This window comes from Orbicella faveolata, unplaced genomic scaffold (assembly GCF_042242905.1).
Source record: "Orbicella faveolata isolate gen_17 unplaced genomic scaffold, um_ofav_v1 contig_12, whole genome shotgun sequence".
Taxonomy (NCBI): Eukaryota; Metazoa; Cnidaria; class Anthozoa; order Scleractinia; family Merulinidae; genus Orbicella; species Orbicella faveolata.
In genome coordinates this window covers 19,858,606-19,877,259 of record NW_028301539.1, presented here as the reverse complement: position 1 = coordinate 19,877,259, position 18,654 = coordinate 19,858,606, and the positions used below count along the sequence as shown (strand labels likewise).

The following is an 18,654-nucleotide window of genomic DNA, read 5'->3' as shown; positions in this document are numbered from 1 at the left end:
ATGTTCCTGCTTTTACACCTTCCAACTGAAAATGTTTGGCAAAGTAAAGTTATGTAAACACATTATTTATAAGGTGATCTCTCACCAATACTCCAGCATTATTATGAAGGTGAGCTGGTACCTCAATCACCAAGTCTGGTTCACGAGGAGGTTGCTCTATATAATCAGAAAGTGGTGTTTTGTCAAATATATACACATATTGTGCAGCACAGATGCCCCACCAGATACATCGAGGCATCAGAATCTGGACTTCCATAGGCTAAAGGCCCTCTCGATGGTTTTTCTTAGTTTTTGTATGAGCCTTTTGATATCTCCTTTGAGGTCCAGTGGAAACATCATCAGGCCTGAAAGGGGTCAATAAATATGGCTGGATCCCATAGCCACGATCCCCAAGCGGGCAACCATTCTGTCCACCCCCATCTTCAAGGTGTGCATGGACCATACTGCCCTTGAATACTGCTGAATCGTGAACAGATCCCTGCCATCTGCACACAAAGTTAGTGGCTGGGCAGTGAGGAAAGTTCTCTCCCGAGCATGCAAGTATGTCCAAAAAATGTTCATACAAATTCCAGTTCCACTTTGGCTACTGTTGAAAATCAGCAAAGAGTTTGTGAACTGTTAAAGGAAAACATCATTCGACCGTATCATCATCTAGAGGAAAGTTCCAAGTTCTCAGAAACCTTGCAAGTAACAGACTCACGACAGTATTGCCAATGAGGCCTACCTTTTCTTCTTAAATCTTGAACAGAGGAGAGTGGATTTGTTGAACATGCACATTTTGAAGAGGGCATGTGAAGGGATGGTGGAAGCAGCTGTCAATTCTGTATCTAAAGATAAAGAATTGAAATCAACTTGGTTAAAGTGTTTCCAAGACGATGCCACTAAAGACAAGGTAATGGACATATATTTCATGCATTAGATAAAAGGCTCACTAACTTGATTATTGGTACATCACTGAAAGTTTGATATTGTCGATTTTAATTGTTACCAGAAAATCTAAATATCTTATAATAAATTCTGAATACAATATTACTTGGTTAAGTTTACCAATGTAATGAACAAAAAATTAAGAAAAAAAGGCACATCCATTGCTTTATAACCTGACCTGATCTGATGGGTTAAGAATTTGTTGCCTTTTCACTGGTCAAGCCCTTACTGGACAGCTGCTTGTCCACTGACCACAAATCTGAAGGCTCAATAGTGTTTTAGCAAGCCACTGAATTTCTGAGGTTCATTTTGTATAGAAGGTACTTTAACTTTACAAAAGTTATTTAATATGAAACCAAAGAATGGGGCCTTGCTTCTAAGGAAAAAGGAAACATATAATGAGAGTTGATTAAAAATAGGAACTTTGTTAAAAAAGAAAAAACTAATTGGAACCTCTCTCTTTGCACAGGAACTGATAGAGAGACTTTTCGATGGCATACTAGTGTATTACATCAACATGGGGGCTTCCCAATTTTTAAGAGACTTCAGGAGAGCAGCACTGGTAAAAAAGGGTGCAGAACTTTGCAAAAGAGTTCTTCAAAGGAAAGAAAATACGAGAGAGTAGACAGACAGTGTATCCTACAGTGTAAGACAACAAGTTTTGTTTTTATTTAATATTGAAATGAACTGAAAAATCAGTCCTGATAGTCTGCCATTTATTACTATTTGACAATTATATTATACTGCAGATCATTATTGAAGCCCTCCTAAAATGAACATATTTATATTGTAATGATCTATTGTTCCCAACAATTGTCTTAATTTCTAAACTAACAATACACCAACAATTAAATTGTTTAGGGATGTCATACAGTACATGTATTGATTTCATTACACTCAAGCTTCATGAATTCTCCCCTGATCACTGTTAAGTTCCCATTAGATTGACAATATTAATATTATAAATTTTATATTATTTTACACTTTGAGCTGGCTTTTTTAAGGACATTCTGAACGATAAAAGTGAAAACAAGATGGTGTCACACGGTCGTCTGGTTGCCTTTATTCATCAGCATCGAAGCAGTGGCCCGCTGAGCAGAGTCTACCTCAAAACTTAATTGATAGCCCTATGCCAAGCGTATGGTCTCAGAGTGTCTTCACGATCAACAAAGACAGTGATAGGGGAAGCCCTACTGAATGCTATTGTAGAGAATAACTGCATTCCATTCTCAGTCCAGGTAGATGACAGACAATTCAGGGTTGTAGGGAACTCTAATTCAGATGGTCACATCAGGATACGCTTATCGAGAGGCATTCTAATTATATATTTTATTATACCAATATTTTAATATACAGCTGTACCTGAGAATCTCACTGATTTGCATGTTTAGTCGCATGTAAAAAAAATTAGAATTCATTATCGTCAGTAATTGCAAAATCACCTCGACTACACAAGGCCGGGAAAACAGGTCATGTGACTTTAGTTTTAAAAGGAAAATTCATCATGTAACGACATTCGAAGCCAAGTCATCAACAGTTGTAAGCGTAAGCATCAACATAGCGATCAAAGGGATCTGACACTCAGGAACACAAATTGTAAGTTTCGAAATCCTTTGTTGCTTCGATTTAGAATGTTGTAAATAGTAATTTATCTCGTAATTATTTCAGTTTCAGTTGACTACGATGTAACCACGGACGCAACGAACTGTGTAAGCTCTACTTCAAATAAATCTGACAAATTTTGATCCCTGGTGGGCTAATCTTCAAAATATGTAGCACCTTCAACCTTAGGATAGAGGGCCACTGGTTTGTCAGTTTTTCACTGTTATGTGTTACCCTCTGTAAACAAAGTTGTTACTTACTTACTTACTATAGAAGCAAATCAGTCAAAATTTGTCATCAAAGATTACGCTGAATCGTGAAATTATCGACAACCGCCGAACTTCGTACCACAAGGTCAAGTTGAGCCGTCACTGATTAACGGAATCGTCGTGCATGCTCTCGAATTACACCGGATCTTCATCAAGATTACGCTGAACTGTCTTTGCTAAGGACAAGTAAGAATATCTGATTTGTTTGACATTTTCATTTCATTTTCATCTTCGTTGCTGGATTACCACATCAAGGACGACGACCTTGCTGGTAGTAACACCGCATGTAAACGAAGCTGGAGCTAAAGCCTAAATAAGTTGAATTCTTCTCAAAATGCCGCCTAAAGTAGACATCAAAACCCTCACAGGAAAGATGGAAAATGCTGGCAAAATCCTGTACGAGTTAATAGAAGAATTTGAAATCATTTTCTCAGTAAAACCAGAAGTAAAAACACTTGAAACAGCTTTTAATCAAGTGGAGACAAGATACAGGCTTATCAAAAAGCAGCAAGAAACCATTTTAGACAAACTGGTTGATGATAGCACTGAGACTGACGAGGAACTCTTGTTAACAACCAAGAAACTTGGAGACAAAGTCAAGGCTGACTTTCTTCAAATTGCTTTGAAATTTGCTGCCTATCAAAAGGAACAGAATTCCTCTGAAACATCCAAAAGCTCTGTAACCTTGGAAGCTTTGACATCATCAATATCGTAAATGCCAACAGCAGTGGCAAAAATGGCAGACACCCTAGGATCAAAACCAAATTTAAGTGGTCTACGACGATTGCCAGTACCAACATGGGATAGAGGTCGCAGATCTTATGCCACCTGGAAAAAGGAATTCAGTCATTGGATGACGAAATATGGCCAAGATAAAGACGAACAATTGCACCGTTTCCGAAATGCGATCCCACAAGGATCGTGGTGGACTGACCAGGTGAAAACCTGCAAAACCATTGATAGCCCATGGAAAATCTTGGATACCGAGTTCGCTGACAGGCGAAAAACTAATGGATGAATTGCTATCTGAAATAAACAATCTCAGCCCAGCCAAATGAGATTCTAAGTCCTTTACACACTTCGCCACAACAATAGCTTGTTACATAAACAATGTGGAAGATAATGGGTGTCCTGTGCTAGAGTCCTCAGAAGCACTGTTCCTTATGTCCCAACTTTTGTCCAAACTTTATCCAAAGGACAATTCAAATTTTGGCAAAGAGATGAAAAGAGAAGGGAATGACGAAACCGTCAGCAACCTCATTGCCTGGTTACAGCAGGAAGCAAGTATTCCCTCTCGAGACAAAACCAGCACTTCCTCTGAGGGAAGAAATGAAGGTCGCCGAGACAAAGGTCCCAAAAAGACAGAAAATAACGCCACTAACAGCGAAGAAACTGATGATGAAACGTGTCCACTTGACTTTAAACCCAAACATCACCTGGCTGCCTGTCCTAAGTTCCAGAATTTAAAAGTCAATCAAAAGTGGGAGATTGTTAAGGTACATTGGCAATGTCGCAAGTGTCTGAAAGCGCATCACACAAACGATTGCAAAAAACCTGATGGTTCAACCTGCGACAAATGCAGAAAAAACCACCACCGGTCTCTACACAATGAAAAGGCTGGTGACACAAACACAAGTTTGAATCCAAAAGCAGCACATTTCCAAAGTCAATTCCAAGGACCATCTGCTACATGGAACAGCAACATCGAAGGAAATACTGTGTACCAGAAAAGCAAGTTAAAACCCGTTACTGGTTTGTGCCCTGCACTAAATGTTAAAGTCATGACCAGAAATGGAAACTTTGTCAAGGTCTTTGCAATGCTGGACTCTGGATCGAATACTAGCCTACTCTCCAAAAATGCCGCTAGACGACTCGGCTTAAGTGGATCAGCAATGCATCTCACTATGAATCTGGCTGGTGGGAAGAAAAAGAGCGAACCTTCACAGATAATTGATATCACAGTTGCCTCACTTACTGACGAGGATATTTGGAAGACCCTTCAGGTGTACACTGTTACAAGACCTTGCAGTAGTGCCAAAACAATTTCTAAGGAGCAAGTGGGACATTACACCCATCTGAAGAACGTTTCAGATAAGCTACATCTTTCGGGCCGTGCCATAGATCTCCTAACAGTACAGACTTCGTAGAAGCCTTCGTTGATATCCACACAGCGTCTGGAGAACCAGGAGAACCTTGGATGGTACGTTTTGGGACAGTTCGAGTCAAACAGCTCTGCCACATCTGAAATTCAGTCTATAGAGGTCGGGACAGTAAGTGCCGTGGAGGATATCGAGACTTCTTCACCAAGACCTCCTTGGCGTCAGACCAACCAAACTCTGTACGTACAGTGAAAACGTGTCATGTGAAAGCAAGTTCATGAAGTCCCTTGCAGCTTCAACTACTTAAGTCGACGGGAGAATACAAGTGAAGATGCCCTGGAAAGAAGGAGGACCTCCCAAACGAAGTAACTACGACATTGCTCTGAAAAGGATGTTTTTGGCTGAAAAGTCGTTCCGGAAATAGGGTTACTTCAAAGTTGTTGACGAGGAAGTCCAAAAGTTACTAGAGCAGAACTTTGTGACCAACGTTCCACCTGAACAAATCGACCATGGTAAACCAGAATGGTACCTACCACTATAAGCCGTGTTCACGCCAGAAAGGACGACAAAATTTCGACTTGTCTATGACTCATCTTCGAAAGGTCACGATGGTTTGTCCCTTAACGATCATCTTGAGAAAGGTCCTACCTTCATCAATAGTCTCCTCGATGTACTGGCAGCATGGCGATGGAACGAAGTAGCATTCACTGGCGATGTCCGCAAGATGTTCAATCAAGTATTGGTGCATCCAGATGACCAAGTTTATCACAGATTTCTGTGGAGGAGTAAGACAACTGATTCACCAACTGTATATCAATGGCTCAGATTGAACTTTCCGGAAGCCGCAAAGGAAGTTCAAGACCATGTGTACGTGGATGATATTGGTGGGTCCAGAGAAACTAAATCAAAAGCAAAACAGATTACCAATGACATTGACGCTATCCTCAAGAAAGGTCACTTCCACATCAAAGCTTGGCATTCCAATCAGGCAGGAATTGACCAATCCAACGGTGAAAGATACACAGACCTACTTGGTCTAAGATGGGATAAACAGGCAGACAAGTTTACCTTGAAAAAGAATGAGCTTGGCCACTTGGATGTCCTGACAAAGAGACGTTACCTAGGTCTTGTTGGTCAATTCTGGGATCCCATTGGTCTCAGGCTGCCTGTAGCAATCAAGTTCAGAATCGACCTACAAGACTTGTGGAGCTCTGGGTATGACTGGGACGAGATCCTGCCAGCAAGCGTTCAAAGCAAGTGGAAGGAAAATGTGCAAACCATGAATCATCTTCTAGCGTTTGAATTCAACCAAAAGTTGAATTCAAGTCATGCAGTTGGGGTACCGCAAGTCCATGGATTCTGTGATGGAGGCAAGAAAGCATACAGCGCAGTCATTTTCCTCCATTGGGAGTTAATGAATGTTAATGAAAACGAAAACAGTCCCAAGACTGGAACTCATGGGTTGTTTAACAGTTACAAGGATGTACGACACTTGCAGAACGTCACTGCAGTTCGCAAACATCCAAGATTGCAAAAGAATCTTCTGGGTGGACTTCTCTACTGTCTTGTCGTGGATAAAGACCCCATCACAAAAGTTTAAGCCTTTCTTATCGGCGAGAGTAGCAGAGATACAAGAAACTGTCGGAGTTGATGACTTCTGCTACATAAGGTCGAAGAGTAATCCCGCTGACACACTCACAAGAGAAACCGAACTATCACAACTTACAGATTGGCTAGAGGGACCATCTTTCCTCCAATTGCCCAAAGCCAAATGGCCCAGTTTTCGAGCTGAAGACCAAAGTACTCGTGTAGAAGAAGTTGAAGTCTTGAAGGAAATGAAAACCTCAGAGACGGCTGACACATCTGAGAAGCATGAAACAGCCATAGCAAATGTTAATGCTGTGAAACACGAAGCTACCACAGCAGAAGCTAATGCCAAACTAGGAGAAGATAACACCATTCTTCACCATTTACTGAAGACCTGTTCAACACTCCCGAAGATACGGAGAACACTCACTTACGTTCGCCGTTTCGCCCAAAATGCTAGAAAGAAGAATGCAAAGACAGGCCCTATCACTGTTCAAGAATTGAAAGAGTCTCAGAATCAACTGTTCAAGTGGAGCCAACTACACTTAGATTCATCCATCATTGACAAGAAGTTGATTCCAAGCCTGGACGAAGACAGTCTAATTCGAGCTCATGGACGTCTCGAAGATGCCAGATCGTCCCCACCAGAAATGAGAAAACCAGTAATCCTACCACACGACCATCTACTTGTCAAGCTGCTGCTGCGTCATCTGCACACCAGGCGTGCAGTGTGGCTACAAGAGCTTAATTCATGAAGCCAGAAGAAAGTACTGGATAATAGGAGTTTGCAGCATGTCCAAAGTCTCACTACAAAGTGCACCACCTGCAGGAAACTTCGGAAGAAACTGCTGGACCAGCTAATGGGGCAGATCCCCTCCTTACAAGTGGCAGCAGGTTTTCCCCCTTTTTCCAACACCGCCATTGACATGTTTGGACCCTTGCATATAAAGCTTAATCGGAAGATTCTGAAGAAGCTCAAGTCGTAATATTCACCTGCATGACAACAAGAGCAGTTCACTTAGAACTTGTCAATGACAAAACATCTGATGCCTTTTTGATGGCGTTCCGTCGTTTCACGAGCTTGTGTGGTCACCCAAGTGTTTGTTAGTCTGACTGTGGTACAAACTTTGTCAGTGAAAGAAATTATGCGGAACTGGAACATTCCCAAGATTCAAAGTGTTCTATCCAAGGATTTCCGTAGTGATTTCAAATGGCTATGGAATATACCTCATGCAAGCCATCAAAATGGTGTCGTGGAAACTCTCATCAAGTCTGTCAGACAAGGTCTCGATGCTATCTACAAGAGTCAAGCCTTTACCGAAGAGCAACAGAGAACATTTCTGTTGGAGACAACCTAAATCATCAATGGATGTCCTCTGTATCCAAGTTCTAATGATATCTGGAAAGGTCCACCCATCACACCAAACGATATTCTCATGGGTCATCATCTCCCACTCCCTCAACCAGAATCTGAGGAAAGGGTAAACCCCAGACATCTAAGAAGTACCCAAGATCGAGTGAATGAATTCTGGAAATGCTGGATGAGATACTTTGCACCAAATCTGTTACCATGAAACAAGTGGTTCTGAACTAGAGAAAATGTTGAGGTTGATGATTTAGTTTTGGAGTTGGACCCGAATCAGGAAAGATCACAATGGAAGCTGGCTCGTGTCGTTGCCACATATCCAGGAAACGATGGCCTGGTCAGAAAGGCGAGAATCAAGACCCAGAGTAGTGAATATGACAGACCAATCCACAAGTTGTCAATTAAGCCTATTCAGAGAAACAACACTAATGCTATTTTCTCATGCTACTCATCATTGAACACTATCACCTCGTAGTCATTGCTCAATTAGAACTAATCAATTAGACCTAATTTCCGCACTGGGGAGGAGTGATTTGGATGTTCAGTTGCACATAAAAAGAATTAGAATTCATTATCGTTGGTAATTGCAAAATCGCCTCGACTACGCGAGGTGGGAAAAACAGGTCATGTGAATTAAGTTTAAAAGGAAAAATTCATCATGTAACGACATTCGAAGCCAAGTCATCAACATTCGTAAGCGTAAGCATCAAGATGGTGCTCAAAGGGTTTTGACACTTGTAAGTTCTGAAATCGTTTGTCGCTTCGATTTAGAATGTTGTCAATAGTAATTTATCTCATAATTATTTCAATTTCAGTTGACTACGATGTAACCACGGACATAATGAGCCGTGTAAACTCTAGTTCAAATAAATCTGACAACTTTTGATCCCTGGTGGGCTAATCTTCAAAATAAGTAGCACCTTCAACCACAGGAGCAAATCACTCACAAACTAAATTCAATCCTGTGACTACTAATTCAATCCTTTGCAAAATGAGAATTCTTAAGTTATGGTGTATATTTGTAACAAACAAATACAACTGCCTTTTAATTCTAGATAGAAATAAGCATATATTAAGGCTGTAATAAGAATTCTACTGGTCATACACACCCTACACACAGGTGTGCTTCAGTAGTTATATATAAGGCGGGCTAATAAACAAACTACTGGTATTTACAACAACTTTAATTTTTGTATTTTCATGTGAAAGAATTGCCATGCCTATGGGAACCTTAAGCTACAGCCAGGGAAGAAGCAAATGCATCAATTTGTTCAAAAATTCCAAAGGAAAAAAAATATTATCCTGCAAGGGCTGAGATTTCACATTTCAGATAATCTAACATTATTAAATCATGTTATCACAGCCATATAACTGCCCTTCAACATAGTGAATTGATCCTTAGCCAAAAAAAGGCCTGTTACAACACGAACTAAAAAATTTTCTGCACCTATCAGCATGACTCTACTTAGCCCCCAGAGATTAAGTGTTTTTTTAACTTGGAAGTGATGGCCTCTGATCTATACAGGTACTGTTACAAAATGCATTACGTTTAGGGCTAATTGTGGTTTGCCTCAGCCTAATTGAATTTGGTGAAGACTGTTGCTGTAAGAAAGTAGGATTGTCATTTTGACCGTTACATGAATAAATTTGACAGAAGTGGTTCTCCACACAGTTTTAATTCACAATGGAAGGTTTAATTCCTGAGCTGAGAAACCTGCATAATTTGTAGTGGACCAGTGACTGGAAACCAAGGCACATGGATTGTAAATCAAACCATAATTTGCTTGAGATAAATTCTTTGTTGTTTTCTCCAGTGCTTTCTTCCCAGTGACACATCCAACTATAAAAGTTGTTAAGCTTCTCCAGTCTTGAATCATTTGTAAAGTCCTGTCATTAATCATTAAATCCTGTCATTAAATAGGTTGACAAGTTCACAAGTGTGCCCTAAAAGAGATCTAACAGAATCCAGGGCAGACTCATCTTCTCCAGTACTGGTTGTAATATGTTCCTGGTATTTCTGTGATATAAGTGAAAAGAGCTAATGTACTGTAATATTATTTGGTTTGCATAAATATAAAAATGTTACTCAACAGTGGACTAAAAGCAGGATAAATATAACACTTTTTTACTGAATTTTGAACATGTTCTAATAGTATAACATATCAATGGACTTAGCTGTAAAATTGCATATAACTGATGCATGAAATATGCTTATTTGTACCATAAATATTAGACTGTTGATTATGAAAAGATGAAATAACAATTGACAGCAGCAAGATTAAATTAACGGCAGGGCTAAACAAGTGGAATTATCGCTAGACAATTAGAAAAAAACTACATGCAATTCACTTTAATAATCAAATTATCATTAATTGTAGTAATAGAATTAGCAGTGATTTTGTACCTACATGAGAAATAGCATCTTGGAGTCAAGCACATCTTCTGCAAGCTTATTCCTCATTTTACTGGCTGGGTCAAGCTCAAAATGCTGTAATGTGAGGTTTTTGTGCAGTGGGAGGGAGAAACTTTCCTGGTCCCAGTTAAATGCACTTTTGAATTGATCCCAAGTGATTTGTTGTCCGTTAACTTTTAAACACCTCGGCTGGCCTCTCTGGTTGCTTTTTTCAATATTATTCCTTATTTTCTTGATGTTATGCTGATAAGAAGATTAAATAATCAATAGATTAAGCTTAATAATTTAATTAATATTACACTTTTGGTATAGTTATATAATTCCAACAGTTACTATATCTAAGACTCCCAAACATATTGCAATTCAGTTCTCCACAACACTGGGATGGATTGGACCAGGATCGAAAGTCCATAAAATGTCTGCTTAGGAGTATTAATGCTATTGGTATTTAAGCAACAGTGTAGCCACATTATGACTTAAGAGTGTTTTGATTTTCTAACATAATGTCTGATTATTGGCTACAGTTGTTCAGAATCTTGACTTTGTAAAAACCACAAATTTCCTGTCATGTTAACTGAAAATTCCAGTGATCAGTCTAATTTTTCTGTTGTCTGACTTTCTGGAGATATATGTACAGCCAACAATATGTTATCCAGAAGCTAATTTTTTACTCAAGAAGCATCTAGATAACACATTGTTAGTTGTATGTGCATGTGTAACAAAATTAGAGATGACCATAATTGAAGGCTGATTAATGAGGCAGGGTAAAGGAAATATTTACTTTTTAAAACATTCAAAATACCTTTGGATCCATCATCAAAATCATTGACCCTCCAGTGTAGAAGTTCCTTGCTACAAATTTGGTCTCAACTGGGTTTTTGTCCTTGTAGTGCAGTTTTATGAACTGCCTGTCACATTCTGCCCCATCTAAGATGCACCAGTATACCCTAAAAAAAGCCATGCATGAACATGTGTCTTATTTCATTGGTAATTGTATATTATAACAGTACTATTTTTTATTTTTTGTTCATAGATTTAAGGTTGCAATAACTTGCATGGAAGTGTCATTCTCTGAAGTAAGTTTTATGTAAACCCTCTAAGTATAGAAATTCTTAGGTAATCAACTGAAATATAGGTTCTCATATTCCAACATCAAAATTGTCAGATTTAATGATTTATTTAATCATAAGGTTTAATTGTTATACATGTACTCACTCAAATCCAATCTCCAACATTCCCAGGACCCCATCCCAGAAACAGAAGTACAAACTGCTTGGAGTGCAATCTTTGGACGGGAATTGTGCAACAGGAAACCTAAACCCATTGTCACTGACATAAATGAACTGCAGCACAGGAGTAGCAAGTTCTGGTTCATCACCTTTTCCTACAAGCAAATTAAAGAATTTTATGCGTTTAATGACAGTAGCAGATTCCAAAATGGACATCTTTTTAAGTGTGAAATACAGCTTGGAATGTTTCTAAACTGAAAGTATTCAATAGGTACAGATGAGTATAGGTAAATTAGTCTTGCCTGATAGAGCTGTCATGAGCTCATGACCTTATCCAAGGTCAACAAAACCAACAAGCTTGTGTTTGCCACCAATGTTGGTCATCTCTAAATTCTCCTGACAATTTTTTACCAAAGATAATGTATATTGGTTAATTACAATATACAAGATTATAGCTCTCCTATCGACTATGAGTCAGATCATGTATCTTCAGAAAATGCCCATACACCCCCATGGAAGGGATTGGAAATTCCTGGGGGTGGGGGGGGGGGTGGGGAGTCTCAAAGGTCAAATAACTTAAGGAAATTCATTAAGTTTCAAATAGGACTTTCCTGTGGGACTAGGGGTCTTAGAAAAAATCCCTTCCATGAGAGATGTATGGATTATTTATGGAACAAAACATTGTGTCCAACAAACTTACGTAAATGTTACTACACAATGAAATATTTTCTAATTTAGCTGAACTAGAAAGTAATTTTTCCTGTCTGAAAAGGTACCTGAATCTTCATTTCGTCAATGACTAAACCACCCGCATAATCTGCTTCTTTCACTCCCCTTTCCTTGGCTGCATTAAGGCACCATCTCAAAACCTCTGGGTTCCAACCAACTGCCTCCTTGACTTTGTTTTTATAAAGCCTGTAAATGATATTTCCTAATATAAACTGTCACTTAAAAATAATATGGAGCAGTTTAATAGCCAGGATTCAATTATTAAAATGCATAGGAATTCATCCGATGTACATCGCCTACTGTCAACCTATTATTGGTTGAATACCATGAATCTGTGACTATCTTTCGGCACATATGATCACCACTGCATCTAAGTCAAAAACAGCTGAGTCATTTGTAGATAGTTGCTTGCTTTACGCTGCACCAAAATACTACCTTTGATTGATTGCTTACCATTGCCGATAAGCGTGTTGGCACAGTACAATCTTACAGCCGTTATCTGTTTGTCACGCAATGCTGTCACGGCATATGCTGCAGTTTGATCTATTTTGTATAGAGCACTCTCAGGATAAGTGAAACAATTTATTCATTGTTTACCTGTTCATATATATGTAATAAAACAATGATTACTTGTGAGACCTGAACTTCTGTGAAGTTATATAATAATATGTGTATATTTATATAATCGTATTCTACAGTGTACGTGGCCTTGGTCCAAATCACGTTTGTTGTACGTTCTGATATTTCAGACAACAGCTGATAAAGCTAATGCTTGTACTCACTACAACAAGTTAAAAAAATCACCATAAACAAATTATAGATCGATGAAGCAAGAACTAGCTGAAATAAAAACAGGAAATCATGAGTCTAATTCGTGAGAAAAACAGACTAAATTTAATAAGTAATTACATGAGTAAACAAACCCTGGCCATGCCATTTTATTTGGCATATTTTGTTTGTTTCGTGGCGAGGCATTGGTATGTTTGTAACAGAAAATAGAGGATTGTTTTCAATACAGTGCAAAATTATTGTCAGTAAAATACTGTAAATAAACCCCTATTGACCAGTTACCTCTTCGTTCCAATAAGGGTTTCTCTATTGTCTCTACCCCTATTAGGCGGCCACCCAAAATTTAAAAAGGGTGATGGCAGATAAGAGTCTGAAACTGAAGGTGACGAGTGATAATTCAAACACAAGTCTATCATGATTGTCTTGAATTGACTCCATGTTCACCAAGAAATTTATAACCCAATAGCAAAAAATATTCAAGGCACCAACCTTTATTAAGCAGTCAACCCCTATTATGGGGTCACCTCCCATTTCCCCGAGGGTAGCCTACTGTATTATATGTAAACCAAAATAATTGCACAGCATGAAAAGACCTAGGTACGAGTTTAGCGTTACAGTATTACGCAGCACATGTAGGTAGCGGTGGTCGAGTAAAAGATGACAACAGGGGCAAAGGTTAACTATTGCTGGTTTTCAGTGTCACGCAATTCAAAATAGATCAAAATCAAAATCAAAACCAGTCAATAGATAAAGTCCAGAATCTGGGAAATGAAAGAAGGTAAATATGCAAAGACTCTCGCCAAAATTCTGGTCACAGCAATTTTTCTTATGCGAAATACGCAGAGTAATTTTTTTTCCCAAATTTATAGAGATTTGTATGGAGACGCCATGCTGGTTCCCATCCGTATGGGCACCAACATGGCGGCCGGAAACCAACAGAAACATCTGTCACCGAGTTTTGCTACAAAAGCATGAATTTATCCCTCAAGGAACTCTAAAACGTTAAAATAATACTTTTTGTAAGACATGAACTGTTCAGATAGCCAAGTTCCCCGAAATAAGTCACTTTTTTAACCATCATGACAGCTCTCTAGGCCGTCATGTAAATGCTGCGTCACGCAAAAGCTTAGAAATTCAATTGTAGTGTATCACAAAACCAAGAGCCCATTCGCAGCGAAAATTTGTATGAATATTTGTTTTCAGCTACTCTTATACATCATTAAAGTAAAATCTCAGGAAGATCAGTAGTTTTGTAGTTCGAATTTTAGTAACGTCATGTGAAAACCAGCTATTCATTCTTTTCATTTCTTAATTTAATCTCTTCCTACTCAACAAGATTGTGTGCTCCCAGTGGTTCCAAGCCTTACGGAGCCTTACGTATTGGGATAGAAATTGTCCTACCCGTACCCCCTAAAATGGGATGACAACATTGTGTGACGAACAAACAAGGAACCACTGCAAGCAAGGATTCAAGCAGCAATAGATCAAAGCATGATGATCAAATGTAATATTTTGGTGCAGTGCAAAGCAAGCAACTATTTACAAATGACTTAGCTGTTTGACTTAGATGCAGTGGTGATCATATGTGTCAAGAGGGTCACAGATTCATGGTATTCGACCATTAAATAAGTTGACAGTTGGCGATGTAAAGTCGGACGTTATGTAAACAAAAGCAAACTTCTGCTTTATGTGCAACGAATGGTGAGAGAAACACGTCAAATCGGCTTTGGACCTGCCTTTTACAGCAAATAAGGTTAGAACATTTCAAAATTATCAGCTCTGTGTCTGTTTCAACTTAATATAGGTCAAGTCATGTGGCACTTGCTAAAATATATGTCTAACCCGTAAACTGAAATTTGACGACGGATGGTCAAATATTTGCATTTTTAACGTACTTTGAAAAGTTCTCGCGTCGCTCACAATCATTTGCCCAAAGAAGTTTTTACAGGAATCTGTTGACCATCCTTCTGCGATTCAACCACCAGAGGCTTAATCCAGTTGAAAGTTTTGCACATGGTGAAAATTAATTATATTCACAAAGTACCTTTAAGTGAATGAAATAAATGTCTTCGAAATTTAATTATTTTGCACCCAAAAAGACGACGCAACATTCCCTAAAATCAACCCAGTACACACTTAAGCATTGTACAAAAATATTTGAGTGTTTTAAAGACAGAAGAATGATGTGGTTTTGCATGCAAGGCTCTCAAACCTGTTTAATAAAATGGTGCGTCAAATGACGATTTTAACGGAATTTGGTAATTTGCATATTTCTTTGAAATAAAAGGATATTTTGCCAAAAAAACTATCCAGAAGTTTTTGTCATGCCTTAGCCTATCTACCATAAGAATATGAGCGAAATTGAATTTTTGACCCTTGCCGAGTTATTTTCCATATTTGTGGCCAGGGACTCTTAAGTATCTTGCCAATTTTTTTTTATCTTTCTAGTAAATAGGGCACACATTAACTGTAATCAAATTGCATATGCATGCACATGATTAATTTGTGCTTTGTGAGGATGGACTGGTAAATGAGTACAAGTGATATGGTTTTGATTTAGTATGGCACTCAAAATGAAACTGTTCTTTCTATATAAAAAGAGTTTTAAGCATTGGGCAAAGATATGGTACCCCTTGTAAAATAAATAAAATTAAATTCAGGAAAACATATTTTAAACTACTTATGGTTTTTTTTTTATACACACCTTATTGAGGGTATATCAGGGTTTCGGGAGTAAAGATCCAGGCAAAGCCGCATAACTCTGTATTTGAGGCAAAAAAATATACCTTAGCATTTTTAGGAACCAAATGTATTATTGCTGTTCATGTTGATAGTTTCATGTATACACTCAAACAATGATAGAATGACCTTTAGTTGATTCTTGTATTATAGTATGTTGATACATGTATTATGTACAGAATATGTTTATATTGATACATGTATATATTATGGTTTGTTGTAACCTAAAAGAAGAGCAGGGATATGGTTGGAAAATATTTCTCTTCCCCATGTCCACCATTTATATAATGATCATTGGTTTGTTGTGAAAGAAGGGCCTTTATAATCTTCTTATATGAAGAGGTTGAACCGTCGTTTATAATAGATTGAGTTGTTATAATTGATTCAATGACAATTTGTTTCCTTACTTTGGATGCGACCAGTAACCGTTTTTGCTTTTGCATTGTAGAAGGTGTTTTTGTTGCTCCCAGAGACACGCCATCTCGGTAGGGACATTTTGGTCACCAGTATTTAAAAAAATTTGAGAAAGATCATCGTGATCTTCCTCAGCCATTTCAAGGCACTGTGAATTGAATTTCTCTCTCCAGTATCGCTCCCTTTTCTCTGTGTTTTGTCGTGCTCGCCTTTCTTTGGCAAGTTGTTGCACAACTTCACTCTTGGAGACTGAGATATCTCTTGTTTGTGTGAGGGTGAATGGAATCCCTTGCGAGCCTCCTGCGTTTAGCTCGGGAACCCAGAAGTTTAATGTTCCTGCAATTTGCACAGCAAGTGCCATCTTGGACGGTAATAACATTACAGTTATGGGAGAAAACCCTTGTTTCACCCACGCCACTGTTGATGTCAGTTGCTTCCGTCAAATCAACATACTGGCCAGTGGCATAAGGAAGGGTTGTGGTTTCCCCATGTTCCAATGTTGTGCCTTTACACAATTTCGCATTATCAACGAATGCTAGAATCAAGTTGATTCTCTGGCTTAATGGGTATCGTTCTATGTACGAGATGTCCATAAACTTCCCGATATCGTTTTCACAGCCATGAGAAATAAGGGAGTAAGAAATTCTAGAGGATGAGAGTTGAGTTATCTTGACTTCAGTGGACAATCGGTGACTGTTAAACGAACACGACTCGAAACGAAGAAATGACACATTGTTTGGGTTGTCACTCATTTTGCTCCATCCACGTCCCATTTCTAGACTACTTCCTCGAAATTGTTCGAAAGTCTCTCCTGGTAATTCAGTGACATGCATATGTTCCTTACGCCGCAAGTTAAGGTAACACGTTCGACGATCTTTATGTGGTCCTCGCCTCACCAATTTAACTTCATCTTTCCAAAGTTCTTTAATAATTCTCCCGAGCAAAACAGAGCTCAATTTGCCGGCGGCATTTCCTTTCTCTTCATATGCTCTGGATAAAATTTTGCTGGCTTCCGTTACAGTTCCCTCACAATGTTCGTAATTCCACAATACCCTAAGAGAAGCAAATTTAGTTTATCAGCTCGGAATATTTTATACAAACAAAGCAAAGGTGCATAAACGTGAAAACTTACCATGACTTCCACTTCAAAAATGATTGTACCTCCTCAGTTTCTACGGAGCTTTCGCCGTTGATTTTACGTTTCTTTGGTTTGGCAGCCATTTTGCAGAAGCGTTCGGTACGATTTTGTTAAACACGACGCTGCGCGGTTTTGATTGGGTGTTTGAGACGATGGTGCATTGTACGTTCGGCCTGAGGGGACCCCGAGTGTTACAAGAAGTTTGGTGGACAAATTGCGGTCTAGTACCCCTGCGAGTCTTGGTTTGCCAACATGACGAGGTTACCAAGCCAATTTCAACGGTCGTTGTGTCGCGGATCAAACGGACACGGAGCTCTTCCATCGTTTTATTCGATTTTATCTTTTCACTGGGGACACGAAGAGCCGCCTGGCGTCGCTTGCAGGGCTGCGATTGTGTGGCTAGAGAATTGAAATGAAAGATCAACCTTTGACCTTGAATTCTGCGGTGGATTTGTGGCCGTGGGTACATTTTAGCCTGGGATTTTTTACTTCGTTCGGCAGGCTGTCACAACTAAGGTGCTTCGCCTTGTCCTCTCTTTATGAAGGTAAAACCGGAATTCAAAAAAGACACTTAAATCAAGTTAAATCGGCAAAATAACCACACCAGGAGCAAACAAAACACGTATGGAATAAGGTAAGCCACTTTAATTCAGAATTTTCACTTTTAACTACCTCCATGGAAATCTTGTAGAAAATCCATATAAACCCTTATAATTCGATGCTATATCGTGTTGCTTGTGTGGTTCATAGAGAGAACTTGGGCTGCCCGTGCTCATACATGGATATGCACGAACCCCACTCAAGTAGATACGTGTGGGAACAAGCAACCATTCCATCCACTCCAACCCCTGTACTTCCCGGCTGACCACACATCTCGGTAGAGAGGACTAGGAGCAGCCACGATGGATTACCTCACCAGCAGCAGCTGCTAACTGTAAAGTGCTCGACCATTGTCGTTGTTAAAGAGCAGCGGCAAAAGATGTAAATGTATAACCACCCTGCTTTGTGTGTGTGTGTGATGGCCAATGCATTCGCGACTAAGTTTATTGTGATACGGAAATTGCAGATAATGGTCCAAACAACCGGAAGCCCATCTACAAGACACAGAGCTTTCTTTTATTTTGAACAAACGAGGGATTTTAATTTTTCGTTTCCATGGCAACACGCAATTAAGGGCAACGTGTCATATGCTAAAACGAAACGAACTTGGTAAATAAGTTGGAACCATTGAAATAAAGTATATTTGCTGATAAACCAGGGTAAGAACAGGGGAATTACATGAATTTTAATAAATTGTGGTTGCCATGGAAACCAGTGGATGTCCAACTTGGCACTATATCTGAAAATGTTCGT

General features: G+C 39.0%; 1 pseudogene across 1 annotated transcript; it reads right to left on the bottom strand.

The window, feature by feature from the left end:
* Nucleotides 1-1,574: 1,574 nt before the first annotated feature.
* On the bottom strand, nt 1,575-17,430 carry LOC149117051 (uncharacterized; annotated as a pseudogene). The gene is made up of 9 exons (XR_016205534.1): nt 17,296-17,430; nt 16,157-17,216; nt 15,715-15,771; nt 12,270-12,407; nt 11,795-11,904; nt 11,479-11,647; nt 11,066-11,210; nt 10,259-10,506; nt 1,575-9,737 (listed from the first exon to the last, which is right to left on the bottom strand). The product of XR_016205534.1 is annotated as an uncharacterized LOC149117051 (transcript).
* Nucleotides 17,431-18,654: the final 1,224 nt, after the last annotated feature.